This window comes from Papio anubis, chromosome X, assembly GCF_008728515.1.
Source record: "Papio anubis isolate 15944 chromosome X, Panubis1.0, whole genome shotgun sequence".
NCBI classification, from domain to species: domain Eukaryota; kingdom Metazoa; phylum Chordata; class Mammalia; order Primates; family Cercopithecidae; genus Papio; species Papio anubis.
The window spans coordinates 20,439,690-20,463,215 of record NC_044996.1 but is presented as its reverse complement, the minus strand read 5'-3'; positions in this window follow the sequence as shown (position 1 = coordinate 20,463,215).

The following is a 23,526-nucleotide window of genomic DNA, read 5'->3' as shown; positions in this document are numbered from 1 at the left end:
TAAAGAACTCTTACAATAGTAATAAGAAAGTAAATCCATTTAAAAATAGCCAAAGGATCTGAATGGACATTTCTCAAAAGAAAACATACATATGATCAACAAGTACACGAAAAGATGCTCAACATCATTAGCTACCAGGGAAGTATAATCCAAAATAATGAGATACCTCCTCACTCCAACTAAGATAGCTATAATCAAAAGACAGATAAAGACAGGTGATAGTGAGGATGTAGAAAAACTGAAACCCTAAAACATTGCTAGTGGGAATATAAAATGGTTTAGCTTCTTTGGAAAACAATCTAGTAATTCCTCAAAAGGTTAAACATAGCATTACCATATGAGCAGCATTTCCACTTCAAGGTGAAATGAAACCTTATGTCCACACAAAAATTTGCATATGAGTGTTTATAGAGCATTATAAAATGCAAATAATTCAAATATCTATCCACTGATGAATGCATAGATAAAATGTGATATATTGATACAATGAAATATTCAGCAATAAAAAGAAATTAATTACTGATACATGCTAAAACATGAATGAACCTTGAAAACATGCTAAGTGAACAAAGACATATGTTAATAAGTGAAAGAAGCCAGTCACAAAGGAGCACATATTGTAGAATTCCATTTATATGTAATGCCTAGAATAAGCAAATTATAAAAATAGAAAGCAGGTTAATGATTGCCTAGGGCTTGGGAGCGGTTGGAAACAAATAGGGAGAGACTACTAATGGGTACCAGATTTCTTCTTAGGGTGATAAAAGTATTCTAAAAGTGATTGCAGTGGTGGTCGCATAACTATGACTATACTAAAAACCATTTGCTATGGTTTGAATAGGTTCTCCAAATTTCATTTGTTAAAAACTTAACTCCCAATGTGGCAGTTTTGAAAGGTGGGGCTTTTAAGAGGTGATCGAATCACGGTTTAACGGGTAACAGTATTAACAGTCTCTCATAGGAATGGAACTGGTGGCTTTTTAAGAAGAGAAAGAGAGACCTGAACAAGCATTTGAGCATGCTTGGCCCCCTCATCATGTGACTCCCTGCACTGCCTTGGGACTCTGCTAAGTCCCCACCAGCAAGAAGTCTCTTAGTAGATGGTGGCCCCATGACCTTGAACTTGTCAGCCTCCATAACTGTAAGAAATAAAATTCTTTCCTTATAAGTTATCCAGTTTTAGATACTGTGTTATAAGCAACAAAAAATGGACTAAAACACCATTGAATTCTACACTTGAAGTGCATGAATTATATTGTATATGAATTATACCACAATAAAGGTGTTAATTTTTTTAAAACCTACCTTCCAAATTTAAAAAAATGACAATGAAAAATTAACTTAAAAGAGATTAAAGACCAAAATGTAAGAGCTAGAACTATAAAACTCTTAGAAGAAATTATAGATGTAAATCTTATGACCTTGGATTAAGCTACAGTTTCTTAGATCTAATACCTAAAGCACAAGCAGAAGCAGGACATCATAAAAATTAAAAACTTTTGCGCTCCCAAGAATACTATCAAAAAAGTGAAAAGACAATTTACAGAATAGGAGAAAATACTTGCAAATAATGGATCTGACAAGAGTCTAGTATCTGGAATATATTAATAACTCTCACAACTCAACAATAACTCAAATAAGGAAATGAGCAAATAATTTTTTTAAGAAAGCAAGTTTATTAAGAAAGTAAAGAAATAAAAGAATGCCTACTCCATAGACAGAGTAGCTTCAAGGGCTGCTGGTTGCCCATTTTTATGGTTATTTCTTAATTATATGCTAAACAAGGGGTGGATTATTCATGCCTTCCCTTTTTAGATTATATAGGGTAACTCTCTGACACTGACATAGCATTTGTAAACTGTCATGGCACTGGTGGGAGTGTAGCAGTGAGGATGACCAGAGATCACTCTCACCGCCATCTTGATTTTAGTGGATTTTAGCTGGCTTCTTTACTGTAGCCTCTTTTATTAGCAAGGTCTTTATGATCTGTATCTTGTGCCAACCTCCTGTCTCATCCTGTTACTTAGAATGCCTTAACCATCTAGGAATGCAGTCCAGTAGGTCTCAGCTTCATTTTACCCACCCCGTATTTAAGATGGGGTTGCTCTGGTTCAAACATCTCTGACATTTCTCCCCTTCCTTTTATAAGAGAATGCTTAATCCTAAGAGTTGTAGAGAATGAAGATTCATCTACTGTAATTTCTTCAGGCTGAATAGGGGTGATGATATTCCTGCCTAACTATTAGGGTTTCTTGTATTCAGGTAGAGAGGAGCTCAGTCAGAAAGCACCAGTATGGTGATGGCCATTCATAACTCCAAGTTCTAACAAAAAAAAATTATCTGGAAGATTAATAAGTGCTCAGTTTAAGAAAATATTCAGTGAGCTTATTGTGCATTCCTACACAAAGAGTACAACAACAATATATTCCACAAGAGTAAAGCAAGATAAGTAAAATGATCCCAAGTAAGCTAAATAAGAAGGCTTTCCATGAATTGGGCAACTGTTGGAACCAAACAGATATGGAGTTGCTAGCCAATTCCAATATGTGCCCAGAATTAGAATATTGATCCAGATTTTTGCATTACCCAACCCTTTTGTTTCTTCTGAGGTGCAGCCAGAGATCACTGGTTGGTTCACAAGAATAAGCAGGGGTAGTGTAAATTGCAGGGATAACCTCAAAAACAACGGATGAGACTAGAATCGAGTAACAAGTGTACCATAGTTCTTGAAAAATAATTTCTCTCTGCAGTTTCCCGTTTTTACTAAAGACAAATCATGGTAAGACCGATTTGCTTTATTTTACTTGGTCTGATTATTTGTGTAAAGTGCAGCAAGAATAATTATTTTTTACATCAGCCCTTTTTAAATTGGCTTTGATGGAACTCTGTTCCATAGAAGGAATCTCAGATAAGACTTTTAAAAAGCTGGGCCCAGCCATCAATTTGTACCCTCAAATACCTATGAGTTGGGAAAATTTCTCTCCTCTTGTGATCCCAAGATAACTTGGGACTCCTGGGCATGTCAGAAAGTGACATTCTTTACTTACCATAGGTCAGGAGCTGTGCACAGGTACTGTGTAGACAAGGTATGAGGCCAGTTTTCCCAAGGCGCTGTTATTAGTGTTACAAGTCAAGTTTGATTCCTTAAAGAAAAGTGCACCATTCCAGTCAAAGCCTTGGTAAGATAACCAGTTTCTCCAATTGTGCCCTGTTGCAAAAGAAAACAGATTTTGTTTTTTTGAGATGGAATCTCACTCTGTCACCCAGGCTGGAGTGCAGTGGCATGATCTTGGCTCACTGCAACCTCTGCCTCTCGGGTTCAAGCGATTCTCCTGCCTCAGCCTCCCGAGTAGCTGGGACTACAGGTGCCTGCCACCACATCTGGCTAATTTTTGTATTTTCAGTACAGATGGGGTTTCATCATATTGACCAGGCTGGTCTCAAACTCCTGACCTTGTGATCCACCTGCCTCAGCCTCCCAAAGTGCTGGGATTACAGGCATGAGCCACCACGCCTGGCAAAAACAGATTCTTATTGCACTCATGCAAATAATTATGTTGCCATAAGTTAAGAATACTCACAAGTAGTTTCCAAATTCTGGAGAAATCAGGTAGAGAGAAACAAATATGCTCCAAATTTTGTTCACAGGAGTATCCCTTACTCAGTTGTTAAAAGCTGTATATAGCTCAAAAGAAAAGTCTTCTTGACTCTGAAAAACAAAACGAAGGATCAGAAACATTTTAAGCAAAATCAAAAAAATTACTTCAGACTTCCACTAGTTTAGTCCATGCAGTTAACTCCTGTTCTGCTTGATATTCATGAACATTCCAGCTCTCCAAGGGAGTCCTGAAAGTTTTTTCCTCTATTCAAATATCACAATTTCCAAAGTTATCAGAAACCTTTATTTAAGAACACTGTTAGAGTTCTATAGTTAATTATAAATCACCTTTTAAAGGGAATCAAAACAAGATAGCAATTGTCTGTGAATGACAAAAAGTCTTAGGACAACCACTACTAAAGCCACAATTGACAAAGAATTTTGGTTACTTCTGTGGCATACAACAATTTGACATAACCATGGTAATTATTAATAACACACACACTAAGTCATATTAGAATTATAGGAGTTTTCCAGCTGGGCGTGGTGGCTCACACCTATAATCGCAGTACTTTGGGAAGTCGAGGTGGGCAGATCACCTGAGGTCAGGAGTTCGAGACCAGCCTGGCCAGCATGGTGAAACACTGTCTCTACTAAAACTACAAAAATTAGCTGGGTGTGTTGGCAGGTGCCTGTAATCCCAGCTACTCAGGAAGCTGAGGCAGGAGAATCGCTTGAACCTGAGGCAGAGGTTGCAGTGAGCCAAGATCGTGCCATTGCACTGCAGCCTGGGCAACAGAGTGAGACTCTGTCTTGGAAAAAAAAATTATTATAGGAGTTTTCCATAATTTTGGAACACATATGAGTAACATATTTATAAAAATAGAGCCCAAAGAAAGCCAAATACCATTTTATATTTGACAATGCTTCCTGTATGGTTTTTTTTATTAGTAAAAATGATTTAATGTTGAGTGACAATGCGAGTTTACAAGCAATTCTATATATCATTTTTAAGTAAAACAAGTACCTGGCCCATTACATTACATTACATTATATTGCATTACATTAATTTTATCGGTTCCTCTGCAGAAAAAAAAAGGAAAAGAAAGAGGGAGGAAAGCATAGCATTATTTATCTGTAATTTTATATTTATTTTTTTCCTTTCTTTTTTTTTTTGGAGACCGAGTTTCCCTCTTGTCGCCCAGGCTGGAGTGCAATGGTGCGATCTCAGCTCATGGCAACCTCCGCCTCCTGGGTTCAATTGATTCTCCTGCCTCAGCCTCCTGAGTAGCTGGGATTACTTTCTCACAGAAAGTAGCGCCCGCCACCACACATGGCTAATTTTGTATTTTTAGTTGAGATGGGGTTTCTCCATGTTGGTTAGGCTGGTCTTGAACTCCTGACTTCAGGTGATCTGCCCGCCTTGGCCTTCCAAACTGCTGGGATTACAGGCGTGAGCCACCCTGCCTGGCCTTATTTCTTTTTTTATATACTTTTAAAAATATACTTTAAGTTCTGAGATACATGTGCAGACCACCTATATGATTTTTATACCACATAAGCCAAATATGTCATTTTGGACTTAAGGTGATGTAATATGTAAAAGATTAATTAGGTCAGAAAAAGACATATTTTATAATTTGATTTTGGAAACTTTGTCAAATATCAAAGGTTTAAAACACTGGATGTCACAAAATAGAATCCCAGGTCACTATAAGTCATTCATTTAGCCAAAATGACAACTCAAAAATTTTAAAAAGGCAAAAACCTTCACTCATTAATAGAGGGAAGACTTAGCTTTTCAAACAATCCGTCTCTTTTTTCGCTTTCTTGTTGCCCAGGCTGGAGTGGAATGGCACAGTCTCAGCTCACTGCAACCTTTGCCTCCTGGGTTCATGCGATTCTCCTGCCTCAGCTTGCCAACTAGCTGAGATTACAGGCACGTGCCACCACCCCCAGCTAATTTTTGTATTTTTTGTAGACATGGGGTTTCACCATGTTGACCTGGCTGGTCTCACACTCCTGACCTCAGGTGATCCACCTGCCTCAGCCTTCCAAAGTGCTAGAATGACAGGCGTGAACCATCGCACCCAGCCAAAATCTTTTTAACATGAAAATATTGTTCAAGGGAGAAAGACAAATTTCACCCTTTGCATTAGTGTACTATCACTGTTAAACTGAATTCTTAATAAAATCTTATGGACATATTTACCTAATTTTAATGTTTGACCATAAGGTAAGATTTTCATAAAACTTTTATAACCCTTTACAAAAATGTTTGTGAAAGGGCAGATTAGTGCTCTAAGGAAACCTGTTGTGCTTTATTCCAATGTTCAATTTACAGAAAAACTGAGTAATACCCCTTTAACTTTGGCCAATATGTTTTTACACAGAACCTCTTTTACAATTAATTTTTCACAAACCTTCCACAACTTGCTTAAACATTCAGCTTTATTCTGTCTAACTTAAAACAATCCTTTAACCTTTTAGTCTAGGCCAAAAAATCCACGTTTCCATGGCTTCTTATAATCTTTTACCAAAAACACATTTCACTTTCTTTACACGCCTCATATGTATCACTTTTTATTTCACAAAGATTACTTAGTTCACACGAACTAAAAGGCATTACACTTTTTACTTTTCTCACAAAATATTTGATTTAAGCACTTACTATTTTTAAACCAGTTAATCAAAGCTATTTCATATCACTTACACAATGCATGTAAATACACAGTCAGACAGAAGAAGATCCAGTAGTAGCAACATGTTTCATTTGCCAGTGTTTAAGTTTCTCTTTTTAAAGTATGCAGTTTGTAGGGCCTAATAAGCAGGCACAGCTGGAAGGCAAAACAGATCTCCAGAAATTAAGGGTCCCATTTTTATACCAGATCCTGGATCCCCAAAAGAGAGAATTAATCCATCTCCCATAGGAGTCTTATCTCTCATTGTGGGGTGGGGACATTTCCATATTTCCTAGGTGGCCAAGAGTGCGCTTCTCTGATCCAAACGTGCAGAACTGAGTATCTCCCCATAACTACTATTAGCTGTCCCTCAAAGTATATTTCTTACCTGGTTATTACACAACAAAGTTCTCATAATGTGAAGTAATTTCTGATACCCCACCCCCAAAGTCAAAAACATCAGATAATTCAACACAAACCAGAACAGAGCCTTAGATTTTGACAGGGATTTACCCACTTTTAATTCCTGGAGTTTCATGAAGAAAACAGAGTTTTTTCCCAAAATGGAGTCTGTGGCACCTCCTCTGTTTTTCTCAAGGAGTCCCAGGCTGTTACAGCTTGAATAACCACTTTTAATTAAGCTGACTTTTAACCATAGCACTCTTTAAAAAAAAAAAAAAAAAAAGTCCTTTTAAATCTTTTATTGCCCAACTAGTCAGTCCAAATGACCAATATTTCTGGCTTTTGAACTTTATGAAAAGTAACCTCACAGGTGCTCTGAGAAAAGAAATTCAAGACAGTTTGTGGAGGGGAAGAGAATTAAAAAATGGCAAAGGTCACCCAAATAGCAATCAGAAAGGCTCATCCCCTAAGCTAGGGATTGAACCCTGAGACCAAGAGGAAGTACTGCCACGTGGTTACAAGGTCAAGCTCCCCAAGGACATAGAAGGAGACGAGAGGAGAACCTCATCCTGTTTCCACTCCACCCCGCTCCCCACCACCCAGGGACCTGCAGCAAAGTTTATAACTGACCAGTTTGCTGGGCTGTCTTGAACAGCAGGCTTATGGGGTCCTAGGCCTGTGTTCTATCATAAGGTACCACTCTTTCTTACAGAAAGATACAGAAAGACAAATTCATAGCACAAAGTACAACAGATTTGCTACAGCTTGAGACTAGCCTTACAAATCCTTTTTCAAATTAATCAAAACTTTACAGAGGAGATAAACAGTGATTTTTACCATTCATTCCACCGGTTCTCACAGAGAGAGAGAGAGAGGCCAGAAGTCTGACTGGTAAGAAATTCTTATCCTTTTGCTGTGATGCCAGGCTTCTGGGTTCCCTTTCCCTGAGTGGCCCTAGTGACCCAGCTGAAACATAAAGGAAAATTATGTTTTTCCGTTCTGGCCAGAGCAAAATACATGTGACAAAACATAGACATTAGTCACTCTGCTTAGCACCCAATATCAAACCGGCAAGGCTCAAACTTGCCCCTAGTTAGGCTCTGTCATCGTCAATCCAACTTCGGACTAGGAGTTTCATCATGTGGTCTCTGGGCAAGTTGGTCGCTCTAAGTAATAGAAAAAATAAGAAAGAAAAAGCAGAGAAAGGGAGAAGACCCTTCCCTGCAGTGGGGTGCGGAAGGCAAGCAACTCACAGAGGCCAGAGAAAGACCCACCGATTGCAGCGACACTGAAAAGTTCAGGCAGCCACTTGTCAGTCGTGAAGGGATCTTTTCCAGCAGTCCCATCAGCTCTCAAGTTTCCCCTTTTGTGGAGGAAAAAGCCCCCCATGTCCCATGGTCCTGTACATGCCTAATTCTGCCACCCATAATCATCAGCAAAGAGTGCAAGGCAGATTAACCCAAAGAGGATAGCAGTTAACACCCCATAGTGCCAAACCCATTCTTAGCCGAGAGGAACTTTACCGAGAGGGGCCTCTAACCCCCTAAATCATAGGAAGGGCTCTAACCTTTCAAGTTAGGTCAATCATCCTTGCCTTTTATTAAGAGGGGCCTTTAACCCTCTCTGTCTTAGGAGAGACTCTTAACTCCCCTAAGTTGGGCCTCTAACCCAATCCCATCCTTTACCTGGGTATATGCACCCCACTTACCCAAAGTCAGCCAATTGGTGGGCGCAGATGATTTTTCTTTGGGTCGGGGGTCTCCTTAGTATCATCCCCTCCATGGTTCACCAGAAAGATGTTACCAGACCCCACCACTTACTGTAAGTTAGCCTTTGGGTGTGTGGGTGGGGGTTCTTCTCTATTGTCCCTCTGTGGTCACCAAAAAGATGTTACCCGAAAGGGGTCCTGATCCAGACCCCAAGAAAGGATTCTTGGATCTCGTAGAAGAAAGAATTCAAGGCGAATTCATAAGGCAAGTCTATTAAGAAAGTAAAGGAAGAAAAGAATGGCTACCCCATCGACAGAGCAGCCATGAGCAAATAATTTGAATCTATATAGCTCCAAAGAAGATATACAAATGGTCAATAAGCACATGAAAAGATGATCATTATTATTAGTCATTAAGAAAATGTAAATCAAAACTATGAGATATCACATCACACTCACTAAAATGGCTATTATTAAAACAAAAAACAGAAAACAAAAAAATACAGTCTGGGCTCAGGCCTGTAATCCCAGTACTTTGCAAGGACAAGGTGGGCAATTGCTTGAGTCCAGGAGTTCAAGAACAGCTTGGGCAACATAGTGAAACCCCATCTACACACACACACATACACACACACACACACACAAAATGGCTGGGCGTGGTGGTATGCACCTGTGGTCCCACCTACTCAGGAGGCTGAGGTGGGAAGACTGCTTGAACCCAGGGAGGTTACAGTATGCTGAGATCGAGCTACTGCACTCCAGCCTGGGCAACAGAGCAAGACTGTGTCCCTCCCCCTCCCCCACTAAAAAAAACCATGGAAAACAATAAGTGTTGGTGTAGATGTGGAGAAATTGGAACCCTCATGCATGGTTGGTGTGAATGTGAAATGGTTTAGTGCCTTTGGAAAACAGTTTGACAGTTCCTAAAAGTGAAAATGTAGAGTTACCATATAACCCAGCAATTCCCATCCTGGGTATATACCCAAGAGAACTGAAAACATATGTTCACACAAAAACTTGTACACAAATGTTTATAGCAGCATTACTCATAATAACTAAAAAGTGGAAACAACCCAAATGTTTGTCAGTTGATGGATGAATAAAGAAAATGTGATATAGCCATACAATGGAATTTTATTCAACCATAAAAAGGAATGAAGTATTGATACAGGCTACAACATGGATCAACCTTCAAAACATAATAAGTTAAAGCCACCAGACTAAGAGGCCACATATTTTATAATTGCATGTGTATATAATGTCCAGAATAGGCAAATGAGCTCATGAATAGGGTGAACCAACATAGTAAAGGTGTCAATTGTTCCCAAGTTGACATATAGGTTGAGTGCAATTCCTACAGAAATTTAAGCAAAATATTTTGTAGGCATAAATAAGATTATTCTAAAATATAAGCAAAGGCAAAGGAAGTAGAATAATAAAACAATGTTGAAAAAAATCAACTGAGAGGTATCAGTCTATCTGATTTTAAGGCTTATATGGCTATAGTGATCAAGATTGTATGGTTTTGGAGAAGGGATATACAAATACATCAAGGGAAAAGAATACAAAACTCAGAAATACAGCAACAAAAAGATATCCATCTCCTTGGTTTTTTTTTTTGTTTTCGTTTGTTTGTTTTTGTTTTTGTTTTTTTTGTCAGAGTCTTGCTCTGTCACCCAGGCTGGAGTGCAATGGCATAATCTTGGCTCACTGCAACCTCCACCTCCCAGGTTCAAGCGATTCTCATGCCTCAGCCTCCTGAGTAGCTGGGATTACAGGTGTGCACTACCGTGCCTGGCTAATTTTTGTATGTTTATTAGAGATGGAGTTTCACCATATTGACCAGGCTGGTCTCGAACTCCTGACCTCGAGTGATTCACCTGCTTCGGCCTCCCAAAGCGCTGGGATTACAGGCATGAGTCACCATGCCCAGCAGACATCCATCTAATTTTTGACTAAAGAACAAAAGCAATTCAATGGAAGAAAGCCTTTACAAGAAATGGTGCTGCAGCAATCAGACGTCCATAGGCAAAACAGCAAACCTTTTTTTCCAGCTTTATAAGATATAATTGACAAATAAAAATTGAGCCAGGCGTGGTGGCTCACGCCTGTAATCCCAACACTTTGGGAGGCTGAGGTGGGCAGATTGCCTGAGCTCAGGAGTTCGAGACCAGCCTGGGAAACATGGAGAAACCTCGTCTCTACTAAGAACACAAAAAATTAGCTGGGCGTAGTAGCCCGTGCCTGTAATCCCAGCTACTCAGGAGGCTGAAGCACGAGAATCGCTTGAACCCAAGAGGTGGAGGATGGAGTGAGCCGAGTTTCCACCACTTCACTCCAGCCTGGGTGACAGAGTGAGACTGTCTCAAAAAAAAATTGTATCTGTTTATGGTATACAATGTGATGTTTTGATACATGTGTACATTGCAACACAATTACCAAAATCAAGTAAATTTGTCTACCCATCCTTTACTCGTCTACCGTTGCAGTGTGTGTGTGTTGAGAACATTTAAGATCTACTCTCAGCAAATTTCAAGCATACAATACAGTATTATTAACCATAGTCACCATGCTGTACAGTAGCTGTCCAGAGCTTATTCATTCTGCATAACTGAAACTTGTACTCTTTGACCAATATCTCCCCATCCCTTTCTCGAGCCCTTGGTAACCACCATTCTACTCTCTGCTTTTATGAGCTCAACTTTTTTAAATGCTACATGTAAATGAGACCATGCATACTGTCTTTCTGTGCTTGGCTTATTTCACTTATAATGTCCTTCAGGTTCATCTATGTTGTTGTAAATGACAGGATTCCTTCTTTTTTTTAAGGCCCTTCACTAGTCAGCCCATCCATAGATTCTGGGTGGGCTGTCTGGTGGGCTGTGAAGGCAGGCTTTTTGCTGGAGTCATCAGGCAGGCTGCCCCAGTGCCTGAGTCCACAGGGACTGGCCTGGTGCCTGAGTCTGCAGGGGTGGGCTTTAAATCTAAGCTCTGGGGGCAGACCTAGATCCTGTGTCTGCAGGGGCTGGCCTCAAGCCTGGGTTCATGGGGGCTGACCTGAAGCTGGGGAAGGCTTTGAGCCTGAGTCTCTGGAGACGGCCTGGTCCTGGGGCAGGCCTGGCCCCTCTCTGAGCCCACAGGGATAAGTTTGGACCTGAGTCCCAAAGAGGCTGGCCTCGTTCCTAGGTGCATGCAGAGAGGCCTGTTCATTGTTCTGCAGAGGCAAGTCTGGAGCCTGGATCCATGGAAGCAGGCCTGGACCCTGGAGCTGCTGGAGCTTGGGGTCATAGTAGGAAGCAGGGTAGTCTATAAGCTGGGGCTACAAAGGGCTGGCCAGGCACTGGGGCAGGCCTGGAGCCTAGGTTCTCAGGGGCCAACCTGGCACCAGGGCTCACTGGAGCAGGCCAGTCCTGGGGTCCACAGCAAAGTCAGATGCTCACTTCATTCTCCTTCCCTTTGTGGAGAGTATCTCTCTCCACACTGTACTGTCTGGGTTTGGGAGAGAGGTGACATGAATAATGTGAAACTGTCTGTCCTACTATCTTTGATGTGCCTTTTAAATTTTCTGTGCTACACTCAGGTGCTCTAATCTCTCACCTGGATTCCTTAGCTCTTATGAAGGTATATTTTGCCTGGGTAGTTGTTCAAATTGACGTTTCTGTAAGGGGATGAACACCAAAGACTCTTACTCTACCACGGATGTGTTCAAAAACATGAACCTTGATGTAAGTCTTACATCTTTTATTAAAAAATTAACTAAGTCTGGGCACGGTGTCTCACTCCTGTAATCCCAGCACTTTAAGAGGCCGAGGCGGGCAGATAACCTGAGGTCAGGAGTTCGAGACCAGCCTGAACAACATGGTGAAACTCCCTCTCTACTAAAAAATATATATATGTAAAAAATTAGCCGGGTGTGGTGGCACTCACCTGTAATCCTAGCTACTTGGGAGGCTGAAGCGGGAGAATTGCTTGAACCTGGGAAGCGGAGGTTGCAATGAGCTGAGATCACGCCACTTCACTGGGCAACAGAGTAAGACTCTGTCTCAAAAAAAAAAAAAAATTAATTAATTAAATACCAAACATGATGATAGGGAAAAAATTAACTAAAAATGTATCATAGATTTAAATATATAATGTGGACTGGGTGTGGTGGCTCATGTCTTTTAAGAAAAAAACAGGAGAAAATCTTAAAGATCTAGGGCTAGACACTGTTCTTACACTTGATACCAAAAGCATGATGCATAAAAGAAAAAATTGATAAACTGGACTTCATAAAAATTAAACATTTTTTGTACTCTGAAAAACTGTGTTTAGAAAATTAAAAGACAAGGTACAGACTGAGAGAAATCACATATCCAACAAAGGACTAGTACCTAGAATATATAAAGAACTCTCAAAACTCAGTAGCAAAAATCAAAAACAAAAATTATTCACATAGAAAATGGATAAAAAGTACAAAAAGACATTTAACTGAAGCAGATATACTAATCCTCCATAAGCACATGAAATGCTGTTCAACATTAGCGACAACCACTAGGGAAATGCAAATTAAAACCAAAAGGATGCCGGGCACGGTGGCTCACGCCTGTAATCCCAGCACTTTGGCAGGCGGATCACCTGAGGTCAGAAGTTCTAGACCAGCCTGGCTAACATGGTGAAACCCCATCTCTACTAAAAATACAAAAATTAGCTGGGCGTGGTGGCACACACCTGTAATCCCAGCTCCTCGGGAGGCAGAGGCACAAGAATCACTTGAACTTGGGAGGCGGAGGCTGCAGTGAGCCAAGATCATGCCACGGCACTCCAGCCTGGGCGAGAGAGAGAGAGAGAGAGAGACTCTGTTTTTTTTTTTTTTTAAAAAAAAAAAAAAAAAAAAAAAAAGGAGATATCACTGCATGACTAGCAAAATGACTAAAACAAAAAATAGTGCCAATACCAAATGCTGAAAATGATGTAGATAAACTGGATCACTCATTCATTGCTGTTGAGAATGCAAAATGGTACAGCCACTCTGAAAAATAGCTTGACAGTTTCTTAAAAGCACTAAACATGCAACCACCATATGATCCAGCAACTGCACTACTGGGCATTTATGCCAGACAAATGAAAACTTGTATTCATACAAAAACTGCTACATAAATATTTATAGTAGCTTTCTTTGTAGTAGCCCCAAATGTTAAACAACCTGAATGTCCTCCAAAAGGTAAATGGGTAAACAAACTGTGGTATATATCATAGAATACTACTCAGCAATAAAAAGAAATGAACTATCCATGCGTGCAACAACCTGGATGAATTACCAAAGAATTATGATGAATGAATAAAGCCAATCTTAATAGGTTACATACTTTATTATTTCATGTGCATAACTTTCTGGAAATGACAACATTATAGAAATGGAGAACAGATTAGTGATTATCAGGAGTGAAGGGGATGTGGGAGGAAAATGGGTGTAACTATAAAAAAGCAACAGGAGGGGTTCTTGTGGTGATGGAAACTGGTGGGAACTGGGTAAAGGGTACATGGGGCCGGGCAAGGTAGCTCACACCTGTAATCCCAGCACTTTAGAAGGCCAAGGCAGGTGGATCATCTAAGGTTAGGAGTTTGAGACCAGCCTGACCAACATCATGAAATCCCATCTCTACTAAAAATACAGAAATTAGCTAGGCGTGGTGGCAGCTGCCTGTAATCCCAGCTACTCAGGAAGCTGAGGCAGGAGAATCGCTTGAACCCAGAAGGCAGAGGTTGCAGTGAGCCAAGATCACGCCATTGCACTCCAACCTGGGCAGCAAGAGTGAAACTCCATCTCAATAAAAAAAAAAAAAAAAAAGACACACAGAATCACTATGTTATTTCTTACAACTGCATGTAAATGTGCAGTTATCTCAGAATTTAAAAGTTTAATTAAGAAAAACTTATCAAAATAGTTTGAACAGTAAGGATTTCTCATTGCATGACTATCTGAAGCAAGCATTTTTTCTACGCCTTGGCAAATTGTCATGGTCATTTATTTATTTATTTATTTTGAGACAAGGTCTTGCTCTGTTGCCCAGGCTACAGTGCAGTGGCACAGTCATAGCTCGCTGCAGCCTTGAACTCCTGGGCTCCAATGATCCTCCCACTTCAGCCTTCCAAGTAGCTAGGACTATAGGCATGCAGGACTATGCCTGGCTAATTTTTTTAAAAAAAATTTGTAGAGACAGGGTCTTGCTCTGTCGCCCAGGCTGGAGTGCAGTGGCACAATCATGGTTCACTGCAGCGTCAACCTTCTGGGCTCAAGAGACCCTCCTGCCTCAGCCTCCTGACTAGCTGGGACTACAGGTGCATGCCATCACACCTGGCTAATTTTTAAAAATTTTTTGTAGAGACAGGGTCTATGTTTCCCAGGCTGGTCTTGAACCCTTGGGCTCAAGCAATCCTCCTGCCTCAGTCTCCCAAAGTGTTGGAATTACAGGCATGAGCCATCACACGCAGCCATCATGGTCCTTTCCAATTTTGAATCCACTTTCAACATTTTATTCTCTCTGCTTTCGATATCACTAAATGTCTCCAAAATTTCCTTTAATGTGGAGGGATTTTTTACCCCTGGCATTACTTCTTCTTGAGCATCTTCATTCTTTTCACCACAATCAGTTTCCTCCTTTATGTTGGTGAGTTTATCTTCACTAGGTTCCTCTGGTTGCATATCTAGAGTCTTTGGAATGATGTCAACATTCCCATGATCAACAATTTGTTCTGTGACTCCATATATATTGTATTCAAATCTCATTTCCAATATTCTTACTTTCTATTTCTTTGTTGCAACCTCATCTTTGTTGTCCAGTTTTCTCTCTTTTTAATTGATCTTTGTAAAATGTCACTTGGGTTTATCACTGGGATTCATGGAGTCAAAATATCTACATGCTTTGTTGTCTGTGCATCAACTGAATAACAGCTGCACAATGACCAATAGCTGGCAAGCTTTGAAAGAAGTGATGTGATTGGCCACTGATCATGATGCATATCTGTTATTTATGTAGTTATCTGTGAACTGATGAGCTAGCAACAAATTCTGTACTTTACGTAATTATAGTTAATATACTATGGCAAGTAAAATTTGAACTGTGTTATTGGGGGACTGGTGTTATTTAACCAAACTGTGTAACTGAAATTTGTGCGTACTGAAACCGTGCAAAGTGAGCACTACCTGTAAATATACTTTACCTATTAGATTCTACCTTCAAGTGATTTATATTGTGCAAGAACTTTATAATATCATACTTCCATTTCTTCCCTCCCAACATTTGTGCTATTTTCTCATATATTTTATTTTGACATATGTTATAATCTCATAAAATATCAATCATTTTTGCTTAAGACAGTTGACTATCTTTGGAGAGTTAAACAATAAGAAAAAAGTCCTTATACCTACTCACATATTTACCATTTTCAGTGCTTTGAATTTCTTAGTGTAGATCCATATTATATTTTTTATCTGGTATTAATACTGAAGGACTTCCTTTAACATTTCTTGTACTGCAGGTCTTCTAATGACTAATTCTTTCAGCTTTTGCATACCTGAAAACGTCCTTATTTTGCTTTTGTTTTGCTGGTTGAAGAAGTCTAGGTTGAAAGTTTTTTGTTTTTTTTTTTTACTTTCACTTCTTAAAAGATGTTCTTCCAGTCGGGTGCAGTGGCTCACGCCTGTAATCCCAGCATTTTGGCAAGCAGATGTAGGTGGATCTCCTGAGGTCAGGAGTTTGAGACCAGCCTGGCCAACATGGTGAAACTCCATCTCTGCTAAAAATACAAAAATTAGCTGGGCGTGGTGGCATGCACCTGTAATCCCAGCTACTTGGGAGTCTGAGACAGGAGAATCGCTTGAACCCAGGAGGCGGAGGTTGCAGTGAGCCGAGATTGCACCACTGCACTCCAGCCTGGGCGACAGAGCAGGACTCCGTCTCAAAAAAAAAAAAAAGATGTTGCTCCACTGTCTTCTGGCTTGCATTTTTTTTTTCCTGTCCTGTGTATATAATGTGTTGTTTTTTCCTCTGGCTGCCTTGAGGATTTTCTCTATCACTGATTTTAAGCAATTTGATTATCATGGGCCTTGGTGTCATTTTCTTCAAATTTATTGCGCTTGGGTTTGTTGATTTTCCTAATTTTTTTTATTTTTAATTTTTTAGAGACAGGTCTCCCTCTGTCACTCAGGTTGGAATGCGGTGGCACAATCGTGGCTCACTCCAACCTCAAACTACTGGGCTCAATCAATCCTTCCAGCTCAGCCTCCTGAGTAGCTGGGACTATAGGCGTGTGCCACCACGCCTGGAAAATTTATTTTTATTTTTAATTTTTGTAGAGCTAGGGTCTCACTCTATTGCTCAGGCTAATCTCAAGTGATCCTCCTACTTCAGCCTCCCAAAATGCTGGAATTACAGGTGTGAGCCACCAAGCCAGCCTGATTTTAGTCGTTTTTGAATACACAGACTTAGCACACTACCTGATATGTTGTAAATAAATGAAAAAGTGTTTTCTGAATCCAACCAAATGATTTAGTAAGGCAAATCAAATATATAAATGCATCTATTTGGATTTTCAAATATTTTAATCTGTTAAACAAAAGTAACTTCACCTACAAATAGCACCTTTTTCTGTGGGCTCTTACTCTCACTCAATCCCCTCCCAACTCCTGCCTTCCACTTTAAGCTCCAGTAAATCTGAATTAGTTTAAGATTTCTAACCCATCAAGGCCAGGTGCGGTGGCTCACACCTGTAATCTCTGGACTTTGGGAGGCCAAGGCAGGCAGATCACAAGGTCAGGAGATCAAGACCATCCTGGTTAGCACGGTGAAACCTCGTCTCTACTAAAAATACAAAAAATTAGCTGGACATGGTGGCACGTGCCTGTAATTCCAGCTACTCAGAAGGCTGAGGCACAAGAATCACTTGAGCCTGGGAGGCGGAGATTGCAGTGAGCCGAGATCACACCACTGTACTCCAGCCTGGGTGACAGAGCGAGAGAGCGAGACTGTCTCAAAAAAACCAAACAAACAAAAAAAAAGATTTCTAACCTGTCATGCTGTTTGCTGTTTCATACTTCTGTGCCTTTACACGTGCTGTTCCTTCTGCGTTTACCTCCTTTGTATATGTGAACTGCTATTCATCTTTCAAGACCCAGCTCAGATGATTCAACTTCCAAGGGGCTTGAGACTTCTTTGACTCAAGCCCCTTTCCCATCTGATGGATCACTCCTTTCTCTGAGCCCTCCTTAATTTGTGCATACACCCATCACTGCATTTATTACATTTGTCTATTTAAATACTTTCAGCTTTCAGTCCAATTCCAGGCATATTGAGGTGCTCAGCAAATGTTACTTGAATAAGTGGGAATTTGGAGAAATTTTTTAAAAGGAATACAGAAATTAAGAGAAAGTGATATGGGGGAGGCTGCCTTCAGTTGTTTTTAAATCGAACTTGTATTGAGGTATGCAAATAAACAAATAAAAAAGTCCGAAACTTAAGTGTACATTTCCATGCTTTTCACAAAGTAAACAAATCCACATAACCATGCCCACATCAAGAAATAGAACATGACCGGCCAGGCATGGTGGCTCATGCCTGTAATCCCAGCACTTTGGGAGGCAGAGGCAGGTGGATCACTTGAGGTCAGGAGTTTGAGACCAGCCTGGCCAACATGGTGAAACCATGTCTCTACTAAAAATACAAAACTTAGCCGGGCGTGGTGGCACACGCCTGTAGTCCCAGCTACTCGGGAGGCTGAGGCTCGAGAACTGCTTGAACCCAGGAGGCGGAGGCTGCAGTGAGCAGAGATGGTGCCACTGCACTCCAGCCTGGGTGACAGAGCAAGATGCTGTCTCAAACAAACAAACAAAAACGAAAGAAATAGAACATTACCATAACCCCTAAATCTGCCTTGTACTCTTTTCCAGTTACTACCCATATCTCAACAAGATAACCTTTATTATGACTTCTAACATCAGGGGTAAATTTGTATAACAACTTCTATATTATAGGCAAGACTACATCAAAATTTGTTACTTACAGAAAACTACTAACAGTTAAGACCTATTCAGTACTTTCTATTTACCAAGCACTGTTCTAATTGCTTTACATATAGTAACTAATTTATCCTTACAGCCACCCTGTGAAGTAGGTGTTACAATTACTCCCAGTTTACTCAGGAAGAACCTAGGATACAGAGAAGCTAAGCAGATTGCTCAAGAACATGTATCAGTTAGATAGTGGAGCTGGTATTTGTACCCATATAGTTTCCAGAGTTTGTGTGATGCAATGTATAAACATCATCAAAGTGTATCTTAGCAAAATATGGCATGAATAGTTTGAAAACTATTACTATTCATCACTTGCTGTTAGAAAATGTGAATGTCAGAACAAGACATAGCTGGGATATAAGGTCTCCCTGACACTCGTGGTCAGATGCTCTCTTATATGTCAATGCTGCATAGTCATTGAAAGACTCCAGAGCCAGACCTTCCTGAGTTCAAACCCCAGCTCCACTTACTAATTGTGTGACATTAGGCAGGTTACTTAATCTCTGTGTGCTTCAGTTTTCTCATCTGTAAAATATAGGAATAGAGAAATGAAGAGAAAGTGACATGAGGGAGGCTGTAATAATAGTACCTACATCATAAGATTGTTGTGAAGATTAAATGAAACACTCCTGGCACATGGTGTGAGCTCAATTCATTAATCCATTCATCTATTCATTCATTAACTGTTCCATGCCTACCATGTGCCAAGCAATGTGCTTGGTGCTTAGTATGTATCAGTGAACGAATCAAAGATCCCTGCCCTCTTGGAGTTTATGGTGTAGTGCAGACTGGGGGCAAGGGGTGCAGGAAGAACAGAAGATAACATACTGGAGTATCTTAGAAAATAAGTGCTATATTAAAAAAAATTAGAGCATGGTAAAGAATAGTGGGAGTGCTAGGGAGGCTATAAGGTAGCAGTAGGTGTCACCAAGAAGCTAGGATTTGAACAAAGATTTGAGGGAGGTAAGGAAGTAAGATGTGTAGATGTCTTAGAAAAGAGCATTCAAGGCAAAGGGAACAGGTTGAGCAAAGCCCCTAATGGTGGGAGGGTGCCTGTGTATTCTCCGAACAACAAGGCAGCCACTGTTGTTGAGTGGTACCAGCAAGGGCCAAAGGTGTAGGAGAGGAGATCAGAGAGGTATTGTGGGTATGGGTGTGGAGTTAGAGGATTCTTGATGCGAATCCCGTAGGGCCTATTACAAAGGCTTTGGCTTTTACTAAAATCAAATCAAGAGCCTTTGTAGGCTTTTGAGCAGAGTTGTAACATGATTTGACTTAGTATTTTGTAATGGTCTCTCTGGATACTGTGCTGAGAATAGACGCTGGGCAGGTGTTGTGGGTTGAATTGTGTCCCCCCAAAAGATATGTTCAAATCCTAACCCCCAATACCTATTAACTTGATCTTATTTAGAAATAGAGTCTTTACAGGGCTGGACTCGGTGGCTCACGCCTATAATCCCAGCACTTTGGGAGGTGGAGGCGGGTGGATCATGAGGTCAGGAGTTCGAGACCAGTCTGACCAACATGGTGAAACCCCATTTCTACTAAAAATTCAAAAATTAGCTGGGCATGATGGTGCACGCCTGTAATCCCAGCTACTCAGGAGGCTGAGGCAGGAGAATCACTTGAACCTGGGAGGCGGAGGTTGCAGTGAGCTGAGGCTGTGCCACTGCACTCCAGCCTGGGCAACAGAGCGAGACTCCATCTCAAAAAAGAAAGAAAAGAAAGAAAAGAAAGGAAAGAAAGGAAGAAAGGAAGAAAGGAAGGAAGGAAGGAAGGAAGGAAGGAAGGAAGGAAGGAAGGAAGAAAGAAAGAAAGAAAGAAAGAAAGAAAGAAAGAAAGAAAAAGAAAGAAAGAAGGAAGGAGAGAGAAAGAAAGAAAGAAGGAAGGAAGGAAAGAAGGAGAGAAAGAAAGAAAGAAAGAGAAAGAAAGAAAGAAAGAAAGAAAGAAAGAAAGAAAGAAAGAAAGAAAGAAAGAAAGAAAGAAAGAAAGAAAGAAAGAAAGGAAGGAAGGAAGGAAGGTCTTTACAGATGCAATCAAGTTAAGATGAGGTCATATTGGATTAGGGTGGGCCCTAGGCCAACAACTGGCATCCTTATGAGAAGAGGAAGGGAATTTGGGCACACAGACACACACAGAAGGAGGACAGCCGTGTGAAGACACACAGACAGATAGGGAGAAGACCATGGGAAGACGGAGGCAGAGATTGGAGTGATGCATCTGCAAGCCGTGCAGAGTTGAGGATTGCTGGCAACCACCAGAAGCTAGGAGAGACAGATTCTCACTCAGGCCCTCTAGAAGGAACCCACCTCAAACCCCCTTAGTTTTGGGCTTCTAAGCCTCCAGAACTGTGAAAGAATAAGCGTCTGTTGCTTTAAGCCACCCAGTTTGTGATACTTCATTATGGCAGCTGTAGGAAAAGAATACAGCGGGCAAGTGTAGAAGCAGGAGGCTATTGCAACATCCAGTCAAAAGACTATGAGGACCAGAGGAGGGATGGTAAAGGTGGAAATGGTGAGAAGCTGTCAGATTCCGGACATGTTAGGAAGGTACGGCCAACAGGATTTGCTGATGTTTAGGATGTAGGGTGTGATAACTGTTAGCTATTATTATTATCCGCACAAATAGTTTATCCACATGTAATATATGCTTATAGACCAGGTGCAGTGGCTCACATCTGTAATCTCAGCACTTTGGGAGGCTGAGGCGGGTAGATCACCTGAGGTCAGGAGTTTGAGACCAGCCTGGCCAACATGGTAAAACCCTGTCTCTACTAAAAATACAAAAAATTAGCCAGGCGTGGTGGCACACGCTTAAATCCCAGCTTCTTGAGAGGCTGAGGCAGGAGAACCACTTGAACGCGGGAAGCAGAAGTTGCAGTGAGTTGAGATGACACCACTGCACTCCAGCCTCAGCGACAGAGTGAGACCCCATCGCAAAATATATATATATACACACACATATATATATATATATGCTTATAAATGTTTATGTTTTCATTGCCCCAAATAGCCCAAGTTTGGGTTTGAGGCTACTGAAACTAGGATCATTTTCCAGGGCAATCAAGAGTAGCCTATTTTGCTGCATGATCAAAGAAAAAATCACATTACTTCTCTGGGTCTCAGTCTCCTACGTGGTGAAATGAGAAGGCTGGGCTCCATTGTATGACTGCATAATTCTATTAATACAATATCAAGTGCTTTGTTGTCTTAGTATTCGTAAATCTTCCAGAGGATAGTAAATGTTTTCTGACTTACATATTTGAAAACCTATCTCCAAGTCTGCAGTAGCTTTGAATAACAAAACTCCCTGTCCTCATCGTTGTTGATCCTCTGCCATATGATACCTCTGGTACAAAGAGTGACCCACCATATTTAAAAAGATAATTACGGCAAGACCAAGGCAATCTTTGTGCCTTTTATTCACTAATATGGGGGTGGTGTGGAGTTGCTTGGTGAGAATCTGAAACTCTATCTGAAATAGAGGCTTGGAATTCTGGGTCTCAAGATTTCTGACTCCATTTTTCAGAACACACCCTGAATTATCACCATCAGTGTGTTTGTATTTACATTTTAGGAAAGTAAGGAATGTATAAGGCAATATAATAATAATAGCAAACAGTTATATAGGATTTATTCTGTGTCAAGTACCGTTCTAAGGGTCTTAAAAACATTAACTCACTTGATCCTCACAACACTCATGAGTTAAGTCCAATTAGTATTCCCATTGTACAAATGAGGAAAGTGAGGCATGGAGCAATTAAGAAAGATTCCTTTATTATAAGGGATCTTACCTCAAGCAGAAATAAATGGGATCCTTTTAAAATAATTAAAACAAATGATAGGCCTGGTGCGGTGACTCATGGCTGTAATCCTAGCACTTTGGGAGGCCAAGGCGGGCAAGATCACTTGAGGTCAGGAGTTCAAGTTCAGCCTGGCCAACATGGAGAAATCCTTTCTCTACTAAAAATACGAAAACGAGCCAGACATGGTGGTGCGGGCCTGTAGTCCTAGCTGCTCTGGAGGCTGGGGCAGGAGAATCACTTGAACCCGGAAGGCAGAGGTTTCAGTGAGCTAAGATCACACCACTGCACTCCAGCCTGGGTGACAGAGCCAGACTGTCTCAAGAAAAAAAAAAAAAAAAAAAAAAAAAAAAAAAAAACATGCAAGATGCACGGCAATTTGGAGACTCAATGTCAAGGAAAGAAGTTCTGTCAGAATCCCACAAACTAATTCTGAAGGAGTCAGTCAATAATAAAACACACATTGACATTAGGACTCTTCCTACCTCCAACCCTTTTTGACTTTGATTCTCTAAGGAGGAAAAAGGGGATTGAGAACTAGGCCTCAGGGCACCTAAATAAAGCTTTGCCAGCTCCCAAACACCTGTTACATCCAGTTCCCAAGAAGTTTTGAAGCTTTGGAATGTATCCTGGTATTGTTCCTAAGTCACTCCCTTGCTAGGTCCTTGATAAATTAGACTGGCACTTTAAAAAAATTCTTAAATCTCCTTTCACTTGAGATTCCAAAGCCAATATTTCTTTTCACCCTCATGCTTCCTAGAAAATTCTAGCTTTCCTAAGAATCACTCTTGCTACTATTTCAGACACCCCAGACCCATGGTTTCAGGTCCCATGGCCTGAGTCAGGTCCATCGTGGTGATGGAAGAATTAATACTGGTCTACCAGGATAATCAAAATCTGAGAAGATATTTATTCATTTACTTATTTAGAGATGGAGTCTCACTCTGTCGCCCAGGCTGGAGAGCAGTGGTGCGATCTTGGCTCACTGCAACCTCCGCCTCCCAGGTTCAAGTGATTCTCATGCCTCAGCCTCCTGCGTAGCTGGGACTACAGATGTGTGCCACCACACCAGGCTAATTTTTTTTTTTTTTTTTTTTTTTTTTTTTTTTGTATTTTTAGTAGAGATGAGGTTTCACCATGTTGGACAGGCTGGTCTCGAACCCCTGACCTCAGGTGATCCGCCCACCTTGGCCTCCCAAATTGCTGGGATTACAGGCATAAGCCACCGTGCCCTGCCTATTTATTTATTTTTTGAGATGGAGTCTCACTGTTTCACCCAGGCTG